General features: G+C 40.7%; 1 protein-coding gene across 12 annotated transcripts in view; it reads left to right on the top strand.

Annotated features, from left to right (window-relative positions):
- ZBTB20 (zinc finger and BTB domain containing 20) overlaps nt 1–25,161 on the top strand; it is a 474,904-nt gene that overhangs the window by 344,117 nt on the left and 105,626 nt on the right. For all 12 annotated transcript variants that reach the window (XM_040056379.2, XM_058419419.1, XM_058419420.1 and 9 more), the window contains one exon: nt 14,343–14,398. The gene's annotated coding sequence lies outside the window, so the exon portion shown is untranslated. The remainder of the gene's footprint in view (nt 1–14,342; nt 14,399–25,161) is intronic.

Here is a 25,161-nt window from a genome sequence, read left to right as displayed (position 1 = left end):
TTACCTAAGATAAATTAATTTAGAGTTGATGTAATGAGCAGCTTGGAAGAAGAGAATTGGGGTGAAAGAGGAACTGGTGGGGTTAAGTCTGATACTCTTAGTACCTTGTAATCCTTCCTTTTATTAAGAAACATGAAAGATGCATAGTGAATCTTTCTAGTGGGAATACGATACCACCGGTGAGGCTGGGGACACACGGTGCTGTCATGCCAGCCAGTGCAGCAGCTACCAGAGGGCTTGGAGGCTTTCTCTGGCAAGAGAGCTCTCAGAACAGAAAGGGTACTACAATAGCCTGAAAAGATCTCATGAACGTTAAACCCCTTGGTATCATTGTCCATGGACTTAGTCCAGTAATTGTGTGCCTGTATGACTCTGTTTTGTTCTGCAGCTTTGAAGTCTAATCCTAATTCCTTCAGGGAAAAAGGCTTGTAAAATGTTAGCATTTCAGAGAGACAGGGAAATACTACCTTTGATGCCAGCCCTATTGTTGGTCCCGCTCAGTCCTTCTGATTCACCCCTGCTCCTACCCTGTGCACGGGCATATTGACAGATGAGGGAAGCTGGCAGATGTGCATGTCTCCTTGGGATGAGACCGATGCTCTGGTTCTCAGTGTCAACCAGAAAGGCCGCTTATACCTAATGAAAGAACAACTGTGTGGACATTAATGCATGCGCAGGCAAAAAGTCTGGGAGTATTCGCTTACTTTTCCAAATGAGTTTGCTCTGGTTTCAGTCGCACCCTTTGTTTGCTTTGGTCAAACATTCAAGCAGGCAGGCTTGAAAAATCAGGTGTTGGTGCACTTTCAGGTAGGGAGCTATCAGCTCGCTGCTGTACTCACCTTGTAAGTGGTAAGTGCTGTGAGAGATGGCTTTTTGCACATGCTTCTCACCTCCCCTGTGCAGGTAAAGGAATCAGCCCAGGAGTTGGCTTGACCTTCTCCAAGTGGTGATGAACTAGCTTAAGGAAAAATAGCGAGAGAAAATCAAACTGCATCCCTAACCAGGAAGCTATAGAATATCAGTAAATCTAGAATTGTATCAAAAATGGGTTTTGTCTTCTAAAATTATTCACCATCTTTTATAATTTCATAGTAGCATTTTTTTTCCTCTCTAATCCTGGGTGTCCCTCACTCACAGTGATATCTTCATCTCCTCTTCCCAGTTCTTACTTCAGCTCAATAAATATCTTTACAAGACAGACCGCTTAAACACATGCATAAGTCCATTTCTGTTCAATGGATCCTGAAGTAAAGGTTGAATTTTAATTATATCCTTGAATCCCATTTCATTCACACATTTGAATTTAAGCATGAGCTTGAGTACGTGGTTTGAGGGCTCAAGGTTTAACGTTAATGCTGTCAGGATGCAAAACAGTGCTGTGCATCAGCTGTGTGATGTGGTCCATTGCACTGCTTGATGCCACCTATGCTCCCCTGCTCCAAATGTCAAGTACTTGAAGCAGGCTGTGTGTGCTTAGTGAGCAGCATTGCCCAAGGTAGATAAAGAAATGGTTTTATTGCGGAAAAAAAAAAAAAAAAACAATTGCAATCTACAGGTGGACCTTCCAAAGGCAGATAAGGGTATGAATTTGCCAGGTAAATGAATCCTTGAAAATTTTGCCCTACTAATTGCCAGCCCTTACTTCCCTTAATGCTGAGATGGATGCAAAGAGAAAGGATAGATCTGTCAGCGAGCTGAGAGAGTTTAAAGGAACTTCAATCAGAAAGTTTTGTTTTTCAGATGAATATATATTGTCATGGGTACAAAATGACATTTCCTGAAGTGAAGGCCATTCTCATCCCTATCCAGAGCATTCCAACATTCAGTAATATGTGTCTTAATTATGGTGTTTCTGTGCCTAAAAAAGGCTCAGAAATGTCACTTTTCAGAGTTGTATAATCAAGTTGCTCCACCTTGCTATTAGGCATGAATGGCAGTCAGTGCTCCAGGGAAGCCTGAAATTGAAAGAGCAGCAGGTGGGGAGCAGTGGGTCAGGATGGGTATGCATTTAGGAGAGCTGTGTGGGGAGTCCAGAAGTAGAATAGCGGGAAGTGCTGTAAATTGGATTGAACACGTTGCTAGTGGACAGGGTGAAAGATTATACAGCATTTGTCTGTGTGACCGTAATGAGCTTTTTTTCCCATAAAAGATTTGGGGAGAAAGTACTGTGTATGAATAGGGTCCCTTTAAGAAGCACTTTTAAAAGAGCTCATTTTCGATTCCAATCATGTATATGCCCCAGCAAGATGCTTGTAGATCTGAAGAAAACAGCCCAACCCTTTTCTTATCATCTACCAGAGATGACAGCCTTTAAAAACGCAATGGCACTTTCGATAACTTCTAACAAGAACTGTGACTTGCCTGGCTCCATTTGTCTGGTCAAGGCTGTATTTCTGCAATTTATCCCATGGAGATTTTCAGCAGAACCTTACACTTAGTGTCTAAATTAATGATATTCCTTCCTTTTTGCCATGACAAAAACCACTCTGCACTATATACATTATGCTAAAGTTTTTGTCATGGACACAATCTGTAAAAGCTTTTTCAGCTTCATCATTTTGACAAGCTGATTCCATTAAACCCTTCCCAGTGATCACGTTTGTGTGGTGCGCATGGGGGAGGTTGTTTGCTCACATGGTTTTCCCTTCTTTGAAGCAAGGAAACAGTGATCATCCCTCAGGTTACATGTTACGTCTAATCACTGGCCTGCCCCTGAGAAAACGTATTTTGAGGGAACACAGACATTTTCTGTGTAGCTCTCTTAGTAAATGAGTCTTCTCTGTGCTGTAGTCCTTAACTTTTCTTTAAGGGTCTTTTAGGACAGAGATGGTGTTAGCTCTTAAAGTGTGTAGCTTGGTCTGTTGATATGTTTGCATTAAAAAGCTCTGAACACATGAGACATTTTTCAGTGGTTTTTACCATTCCACTTGCACTGGAATGGAAATAGTTGAGTGCTTTGAATAACAAAACTCTAGTTTTTCTCAGATACATGGTTTACTCAAAATCCTCCAGTGAAGGTTCACCACAGTCTGGTGATACCTCTGCTGGATACCTTGCTCTATTGGAGGTTTTAAACACTGGTAGTTCTGATCCTGCCCTGCTGGCAAGTGCTGGTGATTAAAGCTGGAGCTGATAAATGATAGAGCTGATAATGGAAGAAAAGGATGCTTTATTTTAAAATGCATTCCCTCGCAGCATGCTTTCTAAGTGAGTTATTTTAATATCAGTTTTTGGCAATAAGGAAACTTAAGATTTTGTGGCTAAGGCAGATAGGAGTCTGGAGGGGAATCAGATCCCACAAAACCTGTGTCTGTCTTCAAGGAATGCTTTTTATCTGCCTTTGCTAAAAATGAACACCGTGTAGAGCTACTTCTTTATTTCATTGTCAGTAAAGCCAGTAGAACATTTTATGCCAACCTCAGTGATGGGCACAGCCACCAGACTTACTGGATAATTGTCAGTGCAGAACAGCATTGCCTACAGCCTGCTTTAGCATAAACCCAAAATCTATCTCAGTAGGCTTCCAAGGGCATTGAAGCATCTCAGATTCATTAATTCATTTGTCTGTGCCCCAAACAATAAGGAAATTTTTAAGTGCCTTTTTTTTTTTTTTTTTTTTTTTTTGGGGGGGGGGGGGGAGGGGGTGGAGGGGGAGGTTTTCTTTTTTTCTTTTTTTCTTTTTTTTCCCAACTGCTAATAACTTTGCCTTCCTTCCTTGTCCAGGGCATCTCCACAGATACTCATATTTCTCAGGCTGACAGATTTCTGATCCCCCAGACTAAATAGCTGTATATCTCAGCTTCCCATCTTACATGAACTTTATCTCTCTCATTTAAAATAGCAAAAGCATTGTCTGCATGAGCAGACCATTATCCTGGTTGGGTTGTTAAAGTTACTGTAATGCTGACTTTATTTTCTTGTAACAGTTCTGAACAAAATGTTTCCTTTGAAAGGTCTCAGACCTCTATCCTCCCAACTCCTAATCACAGTAATATCCAACCTCAAGGAGTCATTAGTGAAGACTCAAACAATATCCTGTAACAAGTCAGCTATGAAGAAATTGGCATAGTTTATCTCTCTGATTCATGTTCGTATGAAAATAATCGGTTGCAAAATAAAGGTAGCATTGCTCTCATGCTATTCAGTACTCACTGGATCCGAGTCTTTACTCCCCCACCAACACATCTTCCAAACTAACCCTGAATACAGCTCTGCAGTGTCTTATGACACAGGGTCCATCTACTGAGGCGACGTGTTCTTGGACTATAAAGCCAATTCATTGTGCTGCTTCTTAAACTGGCTCACCTGTAAACCTCTATTTGGTCATGGTAAGCTGTTGCATTTTTAGATAACTGGGAAAATGGTATAATGATTATATTCAAATCCAACCCTTAAAGAGGGCTTTGCATTTCTGGACCAAATGGATGCAGTGACCCGTGTGAACTGAGTTTGGATGCGTTCTTGGAGTTGTTTGGTTTTGGTTTGGTCTTTGTGAAGTGGACACATAGCTTTGCAGGAAAGCTGATAAGTAGCGTAAACTGTGTCTCACCACTAAGAGACTTTGTAAAATCTTGGTGTCTGCTGTTTGGTTTGGGCTTCAGCAATCAAAGGCATTTTCTTCACAGAAAGGAGCGTGCAGGTGCCTCTTCAGATTTCTGTGAGGATTTTTCTTCTCCTTTGATGGGATACAGGTTCTAAACTGGGCATCAAAAGATGTGAGTTCATTTCATAGTTCTGCCTTAGTATTGACCAGCTTCAAGATCAATTTAACTTTCTCTTATTTCCTTTTTTTTTTTTTTCCCTGTAAAATTGGAGTAAGGAGAATTACCCCATAAAGCAAAAGGTGATGTTTCTCTCATTGTGGGTTTGTTTGTGGTTTTTTTACAATTAATGCTCCTGAGGTTATATGTATTGATCTCCACAACTTTAAGTCACATTGGTTGCTCTCTGGAGGAGCTCTATAGATATGGATAAACTGTACTGTGTTAGGAAAAACTGGGAAACTTGGAAAATCCGAGAAATAATTCACACTTCCACAAAGCATATCCCACAATTCAGTTAAAAGTACTATTTCTACTTGTTGACTGAGTCAGCAGATGATATTACCAGGCTGAGATAGCCCAAGACGTTTTGGTTGTTCAGGAGAGGAAGCTCAGGGCTGGAACAAGAGTGTCACTTCTAAGCCAAGTCCTGCTAGAGAAGTTGATGGGTACCTGCAGTGTGACTTCTTTTATATTATGTCTGACTTTTCCCTTCAGTTACATCTTGAAATAATTTCACTCAGTCGACTACCCTGTCTTGTCGTCTATCTATATTATGAAATGGATACTCCGGTTAAGATGGAAGAGTTGGTGAAAAATTCCATCTAAGCTGCTCCTCAACTTAAACTTAGTGCAGCATCACCTTGCTGGTGAGGGTAAGGGGGGAGGCATATCAAAGTTAAACTGATACAATGAGGACTCAAGAGGGGAGGTGGTTTGAATATACTGGCAGTAAAACTTATTTCAGCCCATGTAAAAGAGCAGTGAAAAGTTTGGTTGTCCTGAAGCTCAGTTTTCAGGCCACACATCACAGAAGTAACAGCTACAGAATATGCTGTTCTCATGCCAAATACGAAACGGAGAGTATTGTTCCCAGAAGCCATTTTAGTGGAGCTTTATAAGGTAGTTTTGATTTATTTTGATAGGCAGAAAGTGAGAAGAAATAGGTGAAAGATAACTTCCAAAGTATTGATTATGTCCTTGTAGGAAAAAATCTTCTTCTGGAAAACTCAGAAGAAACACACGCTTAACCTGTCTTTGTAGATGCTAAGGGCTTAACATGCATCTGTACTGCATACAGAAGTACAGCTGCATGACCCTGGTGACTTCAATGTGTCTGCAGGGGTTTAAAGGCAAGTGAAATCCTTCTGAAATTCTTTTAGTCTTCTTCCAAGTGTTGTGTACTCTCCCAAAAACATAGTTTATGTTTGAAGCAGTACAAATTTTTAAAAATCAAGCACAAGCTGTATGTGCTCTTATCTTTCAAGGATTTGCTGCTCTTCTCTATGGTATCTGTCAGGTTAAGATACTACTATAGCTCTTCATAGAGTCAGGTTGTAATTTCTTTATGGATAGGCAGTCAAGAAAACATCCTGACAGTTTCTTTAAATGATTGTGGCAATGGATCTGACATGGTCACGCCTTTCCATAACGATCTTGCTGCCACTTTGCTCCTGATTTAACAAACGCCCTCATTGTCGAGTCATAAACTGTGGAGCTCTCAGCAAAGAGAGCAAGTTGGATTTTTGAAGTCCAGTGTAACCTTAGCCTGGGGCTTGCCAGAACTCTACTCATACCCTAATGTGCCCCACCAGCCATGCAGACCCCACATCCCTGCACAGCCCTCCAGAGCCTCCTTGCAGCTCAGGCTCACCAGGGTTCCCCACTCCAGCCCCACCTGTTCTCCAGACACTGCAGTACTCGTACACTCAGCCAGTGCCCTTTAGTTCTGCCCTGCAGTGCTGTCAGGGGAAAATGATATATCAGAGTACTTATGTCCAAAATTGAATGTTAGTCAGATGTTAAAATGAAAGAAATCTTATGGAGAGTCAGTACATCTCACTGTGGAAATAAATTACCTACAGTGTCATGGCTCTTGGGACCACATATGATCCTAAGACACCATTTAGAGAAGTGATCACAACATCACTGGATTTATCAGCTCATGATTGAGAAACATTAATACCCAGAAAGCAAATAATAATTAGCAATAGAAAGCTCCCAACCAGTAACTTAAACTCATCTTTCAGGGTCACTTCCTCACATTAGTAGCCTATTTGTATGTATCACTAGATTTTATAGCAATTATCTCCTTATTAATAGTAACTTCACTAATTCCTAATATTAATAAAGATGCATTTAGTTCCTAGTACCTTACTGTCTCAGTTTAACATTTTGGTTACTCAAGTGTCATCTGCCTAAATAATTTAGTATTATTTCATTGTATTTTCTCATGCTGTGCAGCCCAGTCCTGCAGAATTCAGGACACTTGAGAGGATGTCGGGAACAGCCACCATGCACTAGGACTGCAAACCTCCAGGCAGGGAAGCAAGGATGCTTCATTGCTTATCCACCTTGCAATAAAGAGAGCATGGCTTGATGTGGCCATGGTGTAACACAACAGATCCACCTTGTGAGCTGCCACTTCAACCACACTCCCTCAGAACAGAGAATTCACCTACAGGTATAATCAGAGCCAAGACATAATGTGGAAAGTCTGATCCTGAAGGGCAGCCAGGATCTTTAAGTGTATATCTTTGTATAGTTAGGTAGATATGTTTTCTGTTTTCTTCTGTTTAAGGTTTCAAAGCTGAGTTTTAAGTGCTGAGAGAAACCAAAACAAAATATTTTATAAAATGGAAATGCCCAAATTGCTTCTGGACCATAAAGAGAATTCATCTGGTCAGCTGCTGACTTCACTTTTCTCTTTTTTGGAAGAGTGAACAGGGAGCAGGATGTATGCTGGGTGGGAACAACACAGTTTCAATAAAACCATTATTTTTCCAGTGCCATTTCTGCTCCTTCACGGTCTCTTGATGGGAGCACACACAGCCACACAGTGAAGGAGAAGGGGATCAGGAGCCTGGGAAAGATTACAGACAGAAGCAGGCAGCAGTTGCCACCAGAGGAGTGAAGCTGGCCTACAGCACAGCCCCCTTGGGCAGTCAGGAGTGGGCTTTGGGAGTTATTTTGGGACCCCTTCCCAGGTATTCTGCTGCCAGAATTAGCCCCCTAGCAGTGACGTCCTTGTCCAGGGTGGTGGTGGGCAGCAGGAGCAGGGTGGTGCTGTGGCTCTGGGAGGTGGTGCTGGGCAGCCTCCTTCTGCCAGTGGGCTGAGCTGGAGGCTGCGCCAGCCGAGCACCTGCCAGTGAAATGCCCTGGTTTCACTTGTAGAATATCCCTCAAAGATGTAGTCAGTGGTTAGAGTTACAGAAAGATAAAAAGTACCATCCCAGGCCGTCTTTTAAGTCAAGATGCGCGCTCAAAATGCTACATTTACATTATAAAACAAGAATGTATTTAACCTTTCTTCCTCCTCACTTTTTGCTGGCTTTGCCCGTACCCTGAGCCCCTTAAAGCAACTGCTGCTGAAGCTGTAATGTGCTGTTGCTTCCAGAGAGCTCTCGTGCTCTTCTTTTAAAGATGTTTTCCTCCGAGGTGCTTTATATAGAGACTTCTGTTGACTGAAGTTCCTCTTAGGGAGCAAAGGACCTCCAATGGATGTTAATTAGAGTTCAGTTTGCAGATGCAAGAGATTACTGTTCTTATTTCATCTGTCTCATTGTTTTCACTGAGAACAGCTGTTAGTACTTACTTTGGGCTGAGTTACCTGTGGAATGAGTCAGCTTGATGTCTTTTTGAATTAGCTTACATATACATGAAAGTCCAAATTTGGATTGGATTAATTCTTTTGTCTTATCAAAACATACTATCCAGCCTTCCTGGCAAGTAGAGTGTGCTGAAAAATCTATTCCATCAAGATTTGTCTTTTGTGTTTTCTAGTTGTGGGTCCTTGAAGTTTTCTGGTTTATTAAAGCATTTTTGTGTGTGCGCATGTGTAAAGCTCATCTAAAGTCTGCGTTTCCCAGTACATGTTTCTCAATGTGAGAAAGACAAGGCTAAAATTTTAACCATCCTTAATTACAAAAGAAAATGTAAAGGATTCCTTTTACTACACTTAACAGCCCAAATTTAACAATGCTATTAAATACGCTATTGACAATAAATACACTACTGAAAGAAAATGTAAGCTTGAGCTGTGTCCTAATCCTTTTACAGTATGTGTTAAGGTAGACTGCAAGGCATTATGTCATCAAATTTGAGAGAGGAAACAGTCAGTTACCTTTTCTATCACCTTTGGTGGAGTATAGGTTCTAAACAAACTCTGTCTTTGGAAAATGAGTGATGGAAATATTATCAGTAAATTTTGATTCAGAATTGTTGCCAAGTCATCACTGTAATCTTTACATAACCATGGTTTGGAGTTTATTTCATTAAAAAGAGCATTTGCAGCTGTAGTTGAGTAGATTTTTTTTCAAATTCTTTCATGATACATAACAAAAATATATATACGTGTGACAATGCATACAGATGGGCTAATTCTAATGTACAAAGAAAAACTTCTTGTTCTTTCCTAAAGATAATTTTATTTTGATTCTCCAGTATTGCAGACTAAGGGTTTATACACAGCCATATAACTGGCTCTCAAGCTGTATTTGCAGCGTCCTCTCCCATATGAGCTTTCTCCCTCCCTGCAATAAGCTGTCAGATGTAAAACCGTCTCCTCAGTTCATCCCTTTCCGAGCCCTGGCTCCACTGAGTGATGTTCATTTCATGTCGTACTGAACAGAGTAGCCAGCCCTTCTCCTCAGTCTTGTGCGAATGCAGGAGTCCATGAGGACAAGGGCTGAGCTTTGGAGCTTCCTCTTCTGGTAGCACACAGAGGTGAAGATGCAGAGGAAGAAAAGGAATGTGCCCTGTTTGCCCTTTGCAAAGACTTGCTTGATTTCAAACGGATTGGGCTCGTGCACTGGTCAAGATCTGCTGAACTGCTTTTTCTCTGATGTGCCTTTTGGACCATGAGTGTGCTGTGACACACTGCTTGAGCAGGTGTCATTATCAGTCCCCAAGCAGACACCATTGTGCAGTGAAGCCCTTTAATAAAGGTCACTGAAATTCCAGATATTTTGACTGCTACAGGAGGTGGTCACTTCAAGTAGCATGACCGCAGGGTGGGGAAAAAAAAAAAAAAAAAAAAAAAAAAAAAAAAAAAAAAAAAAAAAAGGGAGAACTTGAAGGTCATTTTCCTCTCTACGTTGCCACATTGCTTTTCCTGATGTGGCCCCTTACCTCGCATGTGACATCTGTGTCTAAGGTGTTGTCATATTTCTGGTATGCTAACATAACATTTGACTGCCTTCTTCTCCATTCTTGTAATTAACTCCTAATATTAAAGCAGTTTCCATCTCTGGATTCCTCAGCAAGCTGATTGAAAGGCGATTTAATTGCACAGCATTGCCAAGAAACATGTTAGGTGATTGCTGGCTGTAGTAACAAGTAATGTGAAGGTAATAGAAGATATCACAGGGACTAAGATTTTGCTGGCCATTAGCAGAGGTGACTTCAAAAAGCAGATGATAATTAGTGTAGGTTTCACTGAACCAAGTTTCCATCTGCTGCTAGTCACCGGATTTTGAGCTGCTCTCCTATTCAAGATTTGCATGTATGTTCCTGGATTCTCGATGGAAAGGACACTTAGGGGGAAAGGGTATAAATCAGCAAATAACTGTGTAACCTGCAGAAATATAAATCTATGTAGATTAATCCGTGTTTCCTAAATTGCATACTAGATTGTAATTCAATCAAAGGGTAGGGGTCGCGTGACGTTTATGAACATTTATGGATGGTATAAGCACTCAGATTAAATGTCAAACCCGGTATTCAGTTTAGAATCACGTATTATTGTTATTCATTAATATATAAAAACAACAATTATATCCACTAAAATCCTCAATTTAATTTTGCTGTAATCTGTCTCTGCTGTGTCAGAGGTGCAGTGCAGTCTCTTTGCCCCCTCAGATCATATAAAGGGATTCACTGAGTTTTAGCCCAGTCTGCTCTTTCCTCTAGCACGGCACTGGCTCCATTTGGCCTGGAACTGAGGAATTCTCTGGTAAATTATTTTCTTTATCTTCCACTGGGATTGAATTTTAGTTTTCATACTGAGTGGATGTAGTGCACCCAGAAGGGGAGGAGAGGCAAAACTCTGGATCTTAGATCCGATTCACTGAGTATATCACACACAATAAAGCTGTGCCCCTCACTGATTCCGTATCGGTAAAGGGTGAAAATACTTTGAGGCAAGAACAGTCATTTTAGGATTATCTGAATTTGTTGTCAGTCCTTCAAGCCTGCTCCTTCCCAGTTTGGTGCTAAAGGACTAGCACTGCTCACCTTGGTGCAGTGCATTATATCAGAGAGATCTGAAATCACTTTGCAAAAATGGAGCAGAATTGCTGTCCCAATTTACTGCTAAGACGGCGCTTGAAGCAGGTTGCCTCAAACCACTTAACAAATAAAGTGTAAGAAGCAACTGAATGCCAATCGCAGAAACAACTTTGGCACCTAAGATGTTACTGTTGTTGAAAGGAAGCAATGCTTAGGCTAACAAAGGTAATATATTTCATCGCGGCTTACAGCCAAAATTTTACTGACTTCCAGAGGCCTTCAACATGAATGCCTCGGTCACTTTTGAAAATTATAGTTAGCCTCATAAATCTGTTATCTGCTTATATAATGTAACTCATACCACTGGTTTTCACCACCTTAACTTCCCATAAATAGAAATTCTTCAGTGTTTAGGAACCTTATTGTCATTAAACTCGGGGAAACTAGATTTCTAAATAACCTTAACATGTAGACCTTGCTTGTCTCTTAGTCTTTGTGATTTAAATGGAATTTATTCATGTAGCAAAGAAAGAGAGGAGAAGAAGAATCTAACCACAACAAAACAAGGACAGGTTTAAGATTAGCCCTTGGCTATTCTGTTCAATGGCCAAGACATCTTCCAAGTAATAATGATTAATTAACACTCGGAATTCAATATTAAAAAAAAAAAAAAAAAAAAAAAAAAAAAGAAGAGAGATCAGTGGGTTCCATTTGTCCATTCCACCAAACAGAGCCATAATGGGTTGAAAACAAGCGACATAAATGGAGACAGGTAACTATTCTGTTTACAACATAGAGAGATGGGGAAAATAGTCAGCTTTCTTCAACTTCATTTTCTTAGGTTGTTATATAATAATATATCTTGAAGAAATCTACTGTATTAATCTAATGTAATTAGGTTAAATGTCTCTAGTGACCAACAGTGCCATATGATAAGAAGTTTCACCCCAGTATTTTAATGGTTCGGGTTCTGCTCATGGTTTCAATTAAGTCAGCATGATTGCACAGGGCAGTGAGAACAGGATTTGGCCCATTTCTCTCCCGCATACGTGTTCTGCAGTTATCTAACCTGGAATGAATCATAGCTTCCTCAGACACATCTTGTTTTTCCAGTACTTTACAGGGAAAGTTTTGTTTTCATGTATTTTCTTTTGAACAAAACTGGTAATCAGGTGTCCAGACCAATTGGAATAATTTTAGAAAGTACGGTGTTCCAGTTCTGGTGATTTTGCCGGATTCTAGTTTGCAGCTTCTAGTATATCATGCCTGTCTATAATTACCCTACAGTTTTAATTAGGCAGGACAATCTTGTTCACTTCTTAGAGCAAATTTGTTGGTAATGTTGGTGTAAGTCATTACTCAGCACCTCCAGAATCTCAGGCCATAATTTGTAGAATTCTTTGGCATCTATGTTGTCAAAATTGCTTGATGCTTTCCCCTAAGAGACCTTGTTTTATGTTGCTTATAACAGAGCCAAGCTCTAACCTCAGCATAAAATTTTCCATTCTGTGGTTTTTTTTCCCCATACTGGATGATGCCTCCTTTTTTTTTTTTTTTTTTTTTTAAACTCTGGGACTCCAAGGCACACTCTTTGGCCCAGACCTCTTGTCTCAGGCTCTTCTCTGGTTTGCAGCTCACCGTCCCATATGCCCAAAACTCTGAAAGAAATACTGCCCAACTACCAGCCCCTAACAGTGCTTCACTATTACAGATGAATCCATAGACTTCCATGGTTAACTCTGCAGGAGAAATGTAAGAGGAAAATAAGGGGTACATGCTTAGGAAGGGAGATTTCTCCAGGAGAACTTCTCTGTTACAGTTCATTAGAATAATGGATTCTTGAAAGCAAGATAGCGACAGTCTGTCCGCCAGCTTGATCTTGCCCTTCCTTTCATTTTATGTCATTTCAGCTCTTCAGCCTGGGTAGAATCCATCCTGTCTTCTGTCTCATGCAAATCTTCCTTACATGGGGAGCAGTCAGCTCCTTTAAAGAGGAATTTGCTGTTAAAAGGGCCTCTCAGGGTGGCCTGCCTAAAAGATGCTATAGGCATCGTGCTTCCTGCCCTGCAGTTTTTAGGATTGTCTCTACTCTTTGCTGTATTTCCTCCACCTCCCTTGCAAACCAAGCGCTGGATTTGTACACATGCTTTCTCTCATGCTCTCCTCTACCAGGACCATAATTCCCAGAAAAAGTAGCTACAACTCTGAACAGATTTTCTGCCTGCCTTCCCTCCCTCTCTCCTGTGGCAGCTCCTCTCTTTCCCTTCACTCTCTGAACTCAGGTTTATATTTCTCAGAGCTTTTTAATTGCTTTGAGGAATGACAGAGCTAATCGCTCCCTGTAACTAGACAGGAAGCAGAAGTTGAGGGCCATGTCTTAAGTACTGGAGAACAACCACGTGGATCCCATGGTCGTTTTCCACTGTGCTCCTGGTCCCCTGATAACAGTCTTCTGGAGAGCACTGTCTGGCCTGACTACCCAGATTTTTTTCAGCTTGGCAAAGAGAAGGGGAGACAGGACTGATTTGTAGCTTTGAACATTTGGGGAGCATCTGCCTTTGTTTTCTGTGTCCAACAGGAGTGAGTCTTCTTGTTACAATTCAGAGCATCAGGCTTTGATTAATTTTGTTTATTGCTTCATCCCAGGTTATTATGTTTTGGAAATAAATATGAAAATAAATATGTTGGCAATAAAGCTTAGATAGTCCAAAATAGACCTGTAGTCTAGCAGAAGTTTGCAAACCTTTAGCCATTCCACTTTCATGCAGTCGTTTTTTTCTTAGGGGTCTCAGGGTAACAAATCAATCAAGTCCAAAAGATACTGTGTTGACAGAAGGAACTAAGACAACACAATTTTTCTGTGCAGCTATCAGCTGTAATGTAAGCATTCTCAGCCCTAATAATAAGCCTAACCCCTCTTTTGTGAAGGTCAGGATGAAGAAGGCGAGTTCTGTTTCAGAGTCCTGTATCATCTGGCATGACTGCTAAGAAGGATGCCGCTCAAATCTGGCAGTGTTTTTGTGATACGAACATTTGTCCTTAGGAGCCACAAGCCTATTTCACGGAGACTGTTGAACAGCCTCCAGAGGATATTTAGTCTCCGCTGGCCTGGAATTATCCCAGGACTGAAAAGCTCCTCAGCCATTACCAGTTTTCTCAGCTACATAGTTCTGGGGTCAGGTAGTTTAAAAACTTTCAGGATCTGTGTTGTTTGTGAATTTAAAACATTTTTTTTTCCCCTCTCCTGTGGGAAATGCCACCATCTCTAACTCTCCTTGATCTCTGTTTTATATTGTTACACTGGTATCATTTAGTATGTTTATTAATTTGATTTCCTTTTTTTTTTCTCCTCAGATCACTCACAGTCAGTTTGTGGCCTTTCTCTGGAGCAGCCCTTCCTTGTCTCTTGTGTAAGTATTTATAGCATTTTATATTTTTCATTGATACAAGTTGTGCCTTTTCTTCAAGTTCCATCAAAGTCAGCCCAGGGCCTCTGCTGCTTCCCATGGCCACAGGACTCAATACTGAATTTTTATTCTAATGCTGTTCAAGATTTTAGTGGAGTGTCACCTTATGGGACTCAGATTTTAGTTCAGTGACATTGTGTGATTGACTGATCTGGAATTTATACATGCATTTCTAGATGACAATATGGAGGATTTCTTTTTATATGTGAGCATATACGTGTTCTGGCGGACATTGTGCTGTCGTGTTCTAGTTCAGAATGAAACGTAAAGTATTCCATGCTGCGCAAGTGCAAAACAAGTACAGAAAACAGTCAACTAGCATTGCAACCTGTCCATAATGAAGTCTGACCCTGTGGTGTGGGACCCTGCCTTACCCAGTCCCAGCTGCTCTCTGAGCTGCTCTTCTTACCTGAGTAGATTTAATGTGCTTTATTCTTACTGACATCCAACAGTATCAGGATTAAAAATCTGTCAGCCATTTCTTTGGAAGGTGTTCTGCAGGGTTCTTTTCTCACCTAGTCACATTCACTTGAGTTTGGCTGCTGCTATGTAGGTTGGTGATTCGTTGACCTTTGTAACTGAAGAAAATACTGTTTATCCAGATAATTGTGTTTTCAAGACCCAGAACAGGAAGAATTAATTTTTTCATGGGTTTGTTTTTTTCACTTTTGGGGGGAATAAGGGATGGAGCCTTTGGGAGTGTTTGTTTGTTATCATTTGAGTTTTAATTCTGTCAGGTTCTGACACATGATGGTTTTGCGCATTTGGAACAAAAACTCACATTTTTCTGGGATTCCTTCATACATATTGGCAGTGAAATCTAGTGCTTTTGAAACAATGACTCTTCTTGATGAAATATAAAGGGAAATATAGCACTACCACTTCATAATATTTACTATAGTTAAGTAAAGACAGACCAAAGTTTTCCAAATGTCCACCAGCATTTTCAGCCACTGTTTTGGGATGTCTGTGCTGAATCTATTTAGTGAATGCCAAAAATAATGAGGGCTTTTAAATTTAGGTTTAGAACTACACTTCCAAATATACCTGGACTTTGTGTTACTTCAGATCTCCACTTTGCAATTTAAATTCATGTCTCCAACCTTCTCAGAGAGAAAAGTAGATGACTGTTAAAGTGCTGCCTGAAATTAAGGAGAAAAAAAAAAAAAAAAAAAAAAAGCCAGCACATTAAGAGAAATAGCTCTTTCTTATTTATTTATGTTCAAGTTGTGGTTTGATTGTTGGAATTTCTTTAAAGAGATGCAAAAGTGCAAATGGGCATTCGTAATTTTTTCAAGGCGCTTGCTGAAAGCACAAAAGAACTTTCTTTTCCTGATACAAGACCTAAAATATGTGGCTTCAACATTTAAAGTTGACCCACTACTTTTGCAGTGGAGAAGGAAATGGCACGGTGCCTTCTCCCCCACCCTGTGGGCAGAAAGATGAGATTTGCTGCAGTGGCTGCAGAAGGTGGTATGACAATGCCAGCTCCCAAGGGGATGTATTTGAGTTGACCTATCATGCCTATGATGTCCCCATATTTCTTTCCCTTCTCCTTTGCCTTTCATTATAAGGTGTCCCAAATCTGTAATTTACAACATGCTGCTCCAGTTTTGCTCTGATATATTTGCCACAAATAAGTAGGAGCCTATGCGTGTCCATAGCTGCCTGTGGCGGTGTCAGGCCTCTGAGATGAGGGGAGCAGAGGCGCCCGCAGAACGCAACGTGGCTTATGTCTAATGTGACATTTATTTGACTCAGAAAGGCAATTGATTAAAGGCCCATCGGACCTTTGCCGTCATGTATTATGTATTTATCCAGCAGGGGCAGTTTATAACGGCCCCTGACAAATCCTATTACTTTTGTTGCAGAACTTCATAATATCAATAAAAAGCATTAATGATACTCAGGGCGGGGAGACGTTAACATTGCTTGTGTTAACGCTTCCCACAGCAGTGGCAAAAGCATTTGTGTCTGTGGCAGACACCATGTGCCTTCAACATTTTCACAAAGGCACCAGTTTAACATTTTTTCTACCTCTGCGGGGCAAGGCAGTTAGGTGGAAGCAGCGAGCTGGCTTCATGATAGCTAGGTATGTGGAAACCTGAAGCTGAAATCCCTCTTCAACAGTGCTTTGCTGTGTGACTGTGCATTTGTTGTTTTCCATCTCTCTGCCTTTGTTTCTTGACTTGTAGGATTAGAATCACGTGCTCTCTTGCTTTTTTAAGTCAGGCTTATTCCGCGGCCAAGAAGGGCTTCTTGGGGCTCCTCCATTCCTAAATTAGCAAGCTCCATAGGAGCCCTAATATATTTCAGGCATGTCTTGTTCTGTACTGGCTCTCCCCTCTCTCTCTGGAAGGCAGGTCCTTCAGGCCATTAATAGTCTGGGTTCTTTTTGGTAACAGGAAAAGTGTAAATGGGACATTTTTACGTTAAAAGCTGTGAATGGTACCTGACAAGCACGCTTCTGATCTAGATAGCTGATTTGTTCTGCCTTCTGTCTCAGTGTCCAGCACTGGGCTCTCCTTTCATATCCCTTCCCACAACTTGCTGATGATTCAGTCTTCATCCTTCTCCCAGATGTTACACACACATCTGCCTAATTATATGGTGTCAGGGTTTTGGAGGTGGAAGGACTTCATAGATCTCTCCTCCAAATTCTAATTTCACTTAAGAGGAATACAGGTAATCTCTGCTCCCCTTGAATGTCCTCAGGACTTTGAGAGACACAGGTGAACTCTTTGTCAAAATAATTCTTTTCATGGAAGTCTTCCAACCAGCCTATAGCAGTATCGACATTATTAAGGTGCTTTACAGTAGGAGATTTAGCTACACTGGGATAAATAGCTACAGCAGGAGGCTTCTTTAACTTCCAGAGCAGTGCCTGTTCAGATGGAACCCATGCAATACTGAAAAGTCATCTGCTGTTAGCGTTGGTGAGTGCAAATCGGAAGTGCACCAAAGTCATCCAGATACAAGGAAGTTGCAGGACATGTTAACCTAATCTCATGGGTAACTGTCCATCTTGTTTAAATTGATTTCTGATGTAACCAGGTTGTACTGAGTTCCAGCATCATTCCTGTCAGACTGAGCACAGATTCTAATTCTCGTTAGTGGACATCCTAGTTTAAAAATCAATCAATCAATCAATCAATCAATAAGAAAGAAAGAAAAAAAAAAAGAAAAGCGGAAAAGAAAAGAAGTAAAGAACTGCAAAAAAAAGTGCCATTTCTTTCCCGGCTTCATGAAGACGTATTTGGTCAAGTAATGATGACCTAAGGGAAGCTGAGAGGCATCTTACTGATCTCATCATAGTTATGAGAACCATCCATCATATGGCGAGTGATCTGTATGTCAAAAGACACCCAGCAGTATTCCAGCCTGCCAGTAGCCACTTTCTGAGAATCCTTACTGACTTTATCAGACGTGACGATGCTCAAATAGTCTTTGATATCTATGTGTATGTCTCTGCTTTGGTACTTGTTCACCACCAAACTGTCATCTGTTACCACTCCGAACCATTATCTTGAAATAGCAACTAATTACCCCCCTCTGAATCCCTTTATCTGGTTCTGTGCTTAGTGTTGTTTTGCAGATGAGGAGCAACGGTAATTGCTACATCAGGAATGGGAAGGAGGCATCTTTTCTCTTCTCAGGTTTCTTAAGGAGCTCTTCCTTACTTGAGAGGAGGATAATAACCTCCAGGTCAAGCTTTTTCATGAATCAGAAATGAACACTTGCAAAATGCCAAAAAAGTCTACATGTAATAAGCTTTATGTTTACAACAGCTTTCAAGAGTTAGCATTTTTCAAGAATTATCATAATTAATGTAATAAATAGACATGGAAATTATCCAGAAGTATCTGTTGATCTTCTTCTGAAAATAATGAGGTTTAGGAAGGGAATGGTCACCTAAACAGCAATCTGAGACAGGAAAGGAGTATTTTTTCCCCAGCTATTATATGTCTCCTGAAGGAAGGGAATGATCCAAAAAAAGAAAACAACATGGGCAGAGGCAAATGAGAGAAATGGTGAAACAGCCTCAAAATGGCAGCAGAGCTGAAATTCTACTCTGGTGTATTTATAGAAATGAAACCGTATAACTGAAAGTACACCTTGGGATGAACGTTCTTGAGCAGTGCCACAATTTTGTGCTTTATTCTTTATCTGAAGATGTAGCCATCAAATAAACTTGAGCAATAGATGTGCATGGGAAAAAAAACCCCTCATTATTTAAAACAAATCTGTCAAAGTTCACTGGTTTGCTTTAAAACATCTGTCACAAAAATAGACCAAATATCCAGAAAACTCAAGACGTAGCCAGATTTACAAAAAGGGGGAAAATTTGGTCCCAGTTTTTCATTCAAGCATTAGTTTAAGTGTTGACATTCAAATTGTTCAGCAAGTAATAAAGGCTGCACATAGCTGTGAAGTTGATGTGTGGATTACAATAGGTATGTGTGCAACCTGCCTTCTAATTGCAGTATCTACAATATATCCACTGGTGCTGGATGAGATTGAACTCAAGATTGGCCAGCGTGACAGCTGAAAATGTCACGCCTTTCTGCCATTATGCATACTAGCAATCTCTTTGTTCTGTGTTATTTTTCGTTTACTTAGTGTAATATAATGTATTGAGTGTTAGCTTTTTTTGAAATATTACAGAGTACAAGAGAAAAAAAATGGACTTTAACTAGACAGTTATAGGAGCATAATATTTTAGGTTTAACTAGAAAAAAGAAGGAGACTGAGAAAATTGAGTTGTTCAATGCACTTTTACACCACACTGGCAAAATTTAATGTATTTGGATGGAAAAGACCACCTTTCCAAAGCAGTAGCAGCATTTCCTACAGCAGTCTCAACGCCAGCCATCAAAATATTAAGACAGACCAGTTTGTTAGGTTGAAATCACTGTGCAAAATGGTAACAACTACCATGGCAGAGCATGGCAGAGTTTTTCAGAATATTCCCTTTGTAGTTATGGTAAATTATCTTCCAACTTCGGCGAGCACATTGCTATTCTACAGCTGTATCACCAAATGTCTTTTTGTTTTCTGAGCTTTATTGTGAGTCCTTCTCCTAGTGCAGAAATCCTCTTTGATGCACCCTGCTTTAGCATCATGTTGTGTATCTGCCTCCGTCTTACGTGTACACCAGAGACAGGGTAAAAATGGTACCGAGAACAAGTTGTGCTGGAGGAGTGGTTGTTATAAAACACAACATCCAGAAATAGGAGGTTTCCCAAAAGTCACCTTTTGATCAAGACATTGTAGATGTGTCTATTGAAGCTGGCACCAAGATACGAATACCCAGGGAGGTCCAAATGCCTGCCCACGTGCCCGTGTTCATGCTGAGTGTCCCATGCGTGAGACACCACAATGGAAAATGAGCTTGTAAGAGGATTCCCTCCATCTCCTTTTCCTCTCCACCACTCCCACTTACAAAAGAAGCAAATCATCTGCCATGTAGCTCGTTTGTGTGCCATTACACAGGTGCACATATCAAAACACATGTGAGTAGTCTTCAGGCCATGCTTCATGAAGGCTGTTTTGCCTCTTGGTGGGAAGGGTAACTCTTAGACATAAAAGATCACAGTGTGTGGAGAAATAATGATTCTTTCCTCTGAAGTTCTTGTTGTTCACTGCTGAAGCTTTTCTTCATTTTGGATAATATCATGCTGCATATGGTTCACAAATTCAGCCCCCCAGCTAATATTTTCATTTCATGTGTTTGCATGCCCAAAATATTGGATTTTTGCACACCACCAAAAGCAAATGCTTTTGGATCTGAATAGATCTCGCTCTCTCCCATTCCATTGTACTGAGTTTTAAGTTTAATAGAATAGCTGTATCAGTTTTCTGAATTATGTTTTCTAATGTTTTAGCTTCTTAAGCATACTCTAAACATCTTGAATTTTCAAGGACAAAATTGAAATCCCAACTTCAAATAGCATCCAATTTAGAACTATTCGTGCTTCACCCAATCACCAAAGTAAGGATCAGTTGCAACATTTGGATCTGGGTGTGTATTTAAATTTCATATTTGTCCGTGTTCACTTATCCTGGATGTCTGTAAAGAGATTAATTGCTTTTCAATTTTTGCAGTAAATCCACTTCTACATAAAAGACAAAAAATAATGTGTAACATTTTGGATGGTCTGCACTAAAGGTTGTGGAGGAGAATTACTATGTGTGATGAGCATATAACCAGCTCTGAAGAATGAAGGATTTCAGACACTGTTTTTCAATTTTTGTGTTTTAAAAAATCTTTACGTTTTGGGGTTTAGGGCAGATTTCTTGAGTGAATGTCTGTGCTTGCTTAACATGGTCCAGTCATGACATTAAATACTTAAATTCTGCCACAGAAGGCTAAAACAAAAATGCAGCTTCTCTTCCAGTGAACTTTAATGGGAAGGTAGCAGTTTTAGTCATTCAAATACCTGCAGACTGAGACATGCCTCAGGGAAGACTGTCAAAAATCCTGTTTTTTCTTAACTTGTTGAAAATAGCTTGGCAGATCTTTTATTGTGGAGCCTGCAATTTAATCTCACATTGATACTGTGACTTCTGTGGCAATGTCTTCACCTTCCATCCTGGCTTGTGCCAGTGCAACATTGCCACCCTGCTAGTGGGCAGCCCAGTTTTTCCTATTGCAGGAATTTACAAAGTGTCATAGCCTGTCTGGATCTAGAAAAGCACGTAGTGTGTTCAGGGAGAAGCAATGCTTTTGTGAGTGCTTCTGATCACCAAGTATTTCCTCTCCACATCTTACTCCAGCAGCCTTTTCTTGGGAGGCAGGGTCCAGCATTCAAAGGCATTCAGCAAGATTTTATAGATGAATAGATACCCTGTTCTGGGAATAAGATTATTTTAAAAGCACGAAACTGAGCTAGATATTTAATTAAACTGTACAAGTAACTGCTGAGAGAGTTGTAGCATCTCTGAACATCCCAAAGAACTGAGACAGAGAAATTACACTTGAACATTACAGGTGAATGAGAACTAAATATTGTTAATGAGCAATTTATTGGTGTTGCTTGATCCTTTTATAGCTGTTAAGCATGCCTCCACTTTTTCCTAATCTACGTCCCCTGCCTTTGAGGGGCCTTGTAAAGAAATGTTACCTGCTCCACCCAAATCCTATTAGATACAAAAAGCTATTTTATTTAACTAAACAGTTGTGGAAATATAGCCTTCACCTTGCCCAATAATTCTTTCCTCACCACTGCTGAATCTCCCCTTCAGATAAGCAGCTTCTCACCTTACAGTCCTTTCGCAAATCTTCATCTAAACTCATAATTTCCCTTGCGATACTCTATCAAGTGCTCTACTGATAAATCTACTGCCTTTCCTTAGTCTGGATAATCAGTTATCTTATCAAAGAAAGTTATCAGGTTAGTCTACTACAAACTACCTTTGGGAAACTCATGTTTTGTTTCATCCCATTCTCCGTTTACCTGCATGCCTTTCCTGTTACTTTTTCCTTCAACATTTGCTGCACTCATGCTGTCGAAGCTCCTGATGTTACATCAACATCAAACAGGTGTAAGTGAGATCAGAATCAGTTTCAATGCGCTGTAGTACAGCCTTGCAAAAGCCTATTAATTCTGATGACTACAAAAAGCTGAGTTCTCATCTGGCAGACAAGTAAAATATCATTTTTTATTTTTCATTGTCATTATAGCAAAGGGCAGGTGGGCTTGTTTTGAGCCTTGGCTGGTGAATGTTTGCAGTGATGTGCAAAAGGGTTTCTAGAGATAGAATCAGAGACATCTACCTGCACATTAGAGTGCTTGGGCACTTGCATTAGAAAAACCTTAATGTATGTATCAGTAATGAAAATCTTAATTAAGAACACTGCATCATTGTCCATGAACACTCTTTCTTTCTCTGTCTCTGAAGCTCTTTGTGTATTGCAGCATCTACCTGGTCGAGACAGACAGAGGCCTCAAAGAGTGTCTGGCAGATCTCTTGATTATTAACAACTAGAAAATGGCAAACTCACTCTTCTTTTGTCTCAGCACTGAAACTCAGAATGGTAGAGCATACAGCGTAACTTGGAGTTTGTTTGGGCTTCTGGTAGGCATTTTCCACTTCATTGTTATACTGGTGGGTTTCAAAATCCAGTAGCATTGATTAGAACAGAATGATGTACCTTAGAGCTGCCAAAATGTGCACAGACATCTGTTTACCCAATAATATATCTTTTCCTTTAGGAACAAGTCACTTGCTTGGCCCGTGTTCTTTATGCACAAAAATGTGAGCTAATGGATGTGGCGACTGTGATGTCAATCTCCCTAAACTCAGGAAATTTAGAGTGAAGGTTCCCAGAGAAACCTCGCCTCTGTCCCTTGCTTATGATGGGGTCTCCTCCTGATCCCTTGGCTTTCCAAGACAGACAGCACAGAGAGAAGACAGGGCAACAGAGAGGAGCTGCTCGAGGTTTTTCTCCATAACTGTATTCAAGTGATGTTTGTTGAGCACCGCTTGTGTGTTTGATGTGGTTTGAAACACGTTCAGGAAACCTCTCCAAGTATTGGACATACACCTGATTTATAGGTGTACTGATAGAAGCACAAACAGTGTAAGGTGAGGAAGGCTGTGCGCCCATGCAGACACAGGTTTGCCAGAGTTGTATCTTTCGCTTCCAGATGGGTCAGGCTGTCCTCTCAGATTCACTGTTACGTCACTGATGCAGGTGGTTTCTGTGGACTCACACCTGCATGGTAGGAGGATATGTCCCAGGAAAGGCAGGAGATACGGCTATTTACTTTGAATAAGAAACAACTATGGAGTCTCTTGTTGTCTCTACAAATCGTCACAGTTGAGACCAATTTAAAAACCTACACATGCAGTGACTTCATTTTTTCCTCTTTAGAAAGGATTCCTCCAGTCTGACAGAGGAGTTCATGCTGAGGCCAGTAGCTTATGCAAGGAACAAAAACTGCATATGCCTTTATATTGTGGTATAAAAAAACAGTTCTGAGAGTGAAACCCATGTAATCCAATAATCCCTCAGACTACAGCTGCTGTTTCAGCCATCATTAATATTCTCAAAACCAACACTTACTTCCCTAAGACATCAGAACGCAAAATAGTCCAGATTAAATGAAGTGGGATAGAAAGATGATGAAGGGACTGGAGCATCCCTCTTAGGAAAGGCTGAGGGAGCTGGGCCTGTTCAACCTCCAGCAGAGACAGCTGAGAGGGGATCTCACCAATGTCTGTCAGCATCTGAAGGGAGAATGTCAGGGGGATGGGGCCAGGCTCTGCTCTGTGGAGCTGAGCAATGGGACAAGAGACGACAGGCAGAAACTGATGCACAGAAAGTTCCACCTGAGCATGAGGAATGACTTATTTACTGTAGAGGTGACTGAGCACTGGAACAGGCTGCCCAGAGAGGTTGTGATGCCTCCCTCACTGGAGATATTCCAGACCTGCCTAAACACAGCCCTGTGCCATGTGCTCTGGGAAGACCCTGCTTGAGCAAGGAGGTTAGACAAGATGACCCATTGTGGCCCCTTCTGACCTACCCAGTCTGTGATTCTGTGAGATGGCTGATTCTTCACTGCTTGGTATCAGGTCAATGCATTTCTATGTAGTCAGAATGTAAGTCAGGAATCACCTCCAGCATGACTTGATGCCATTCTACACCAAAATGCAAATATGCAGTAATTAAAACTGTCCCCTTAGTCTTCCTGCTACAGCTCAGTCACATATTGCAAAAACAGTATAATTTTTTGTCCTTTTTTCTTTTCCTTTTTTACTGGTCATTTACACAATTAGCTGTCTACAGTTAGAAAAGTGTAGCTCGGTGTCTGGAAGAATATTTAAGAAAATAAAGCTATTTTAACATGTTAAAAACCTTGTTATTCCAAAACCAAATGGTTTCAAACATGTCGGTGCTGCTACTTCTCTTTCAGGACTATGTACGTGTCAAGTTTGATGTTTTAAAACAAAGCTGTGTTATAATTATACAAGCATGTTTGAGAAAAAAGGGCTTATGGAAGACTTAACAGCTGGAAACTGTTTTTTACATACTTGGATGACTCAAAAGCAGCTGAATGGGTTTTTGCAAAACTTTACCAAAAATGACATTTCTGGATTGAGAAATAGCAGCTGAAAAGGTAACAGTTTCACAAAGGTATGAGCAAATATAGACAGAGATTATTTAATTCATCAACTTCCACTGTACAATCATTAATGTAATGCTATAAAAACAAAAGGATTCATATTTATATAGTTTTTCAAGGATTTCAAAGATCTGTATTAGACTTTAAGGAACTAAGCTTTGTAGCTGAGCGCTAATCAAATATTAATATTTATATTTCATTGGAATACCTCATATTCAAACAGGAAAACAAAGGCACAGAGAAAAATAGAGGTTTCGCCAGTGTCTGCACAGAGAGAAGGCCACATTTAGCACCCCTGCCTTCGGATTGCTCAGCTTGGCAGTGTGGGAGCACACTTGGCATCAGGGAGCTCCTGGCTTCTCTCTCCCTCTGACTCCCACTTCAGGCACGCCCAGCTTGTAGGTGAGGAGCCTCTCTCACACACATGGGCTGGGCTCAGGTACCCAGCTCCCTTCTTTCTGTCTCCACGTTTCACTCCCAAAGGCAAAGTCTGCCAGATTCTGGCTACTGAGATCATGGAGCTTGACTGCATTTAAGTATCCACCCCCATTTGAAGTGTGCATAGGCTCCTCC

This window comes from Hirundo rustica, chromosome 2, assembly GCF_015227805.2.
Source record: "Hirundo rustica isolate bHirRus1 chromosome 2, bHirRus1.pri.v3, whole genome shotgun sequence".
NCBI classification, from domain to species: Eukaryota; Metazoa; Chordata; class Aves; order Passeriformes; family Hirundinidae; genus Hirundo; species Hirundo rustica.
This window is presented reverse-complemented; position numbering and strand designations above follow the sequence as displayed.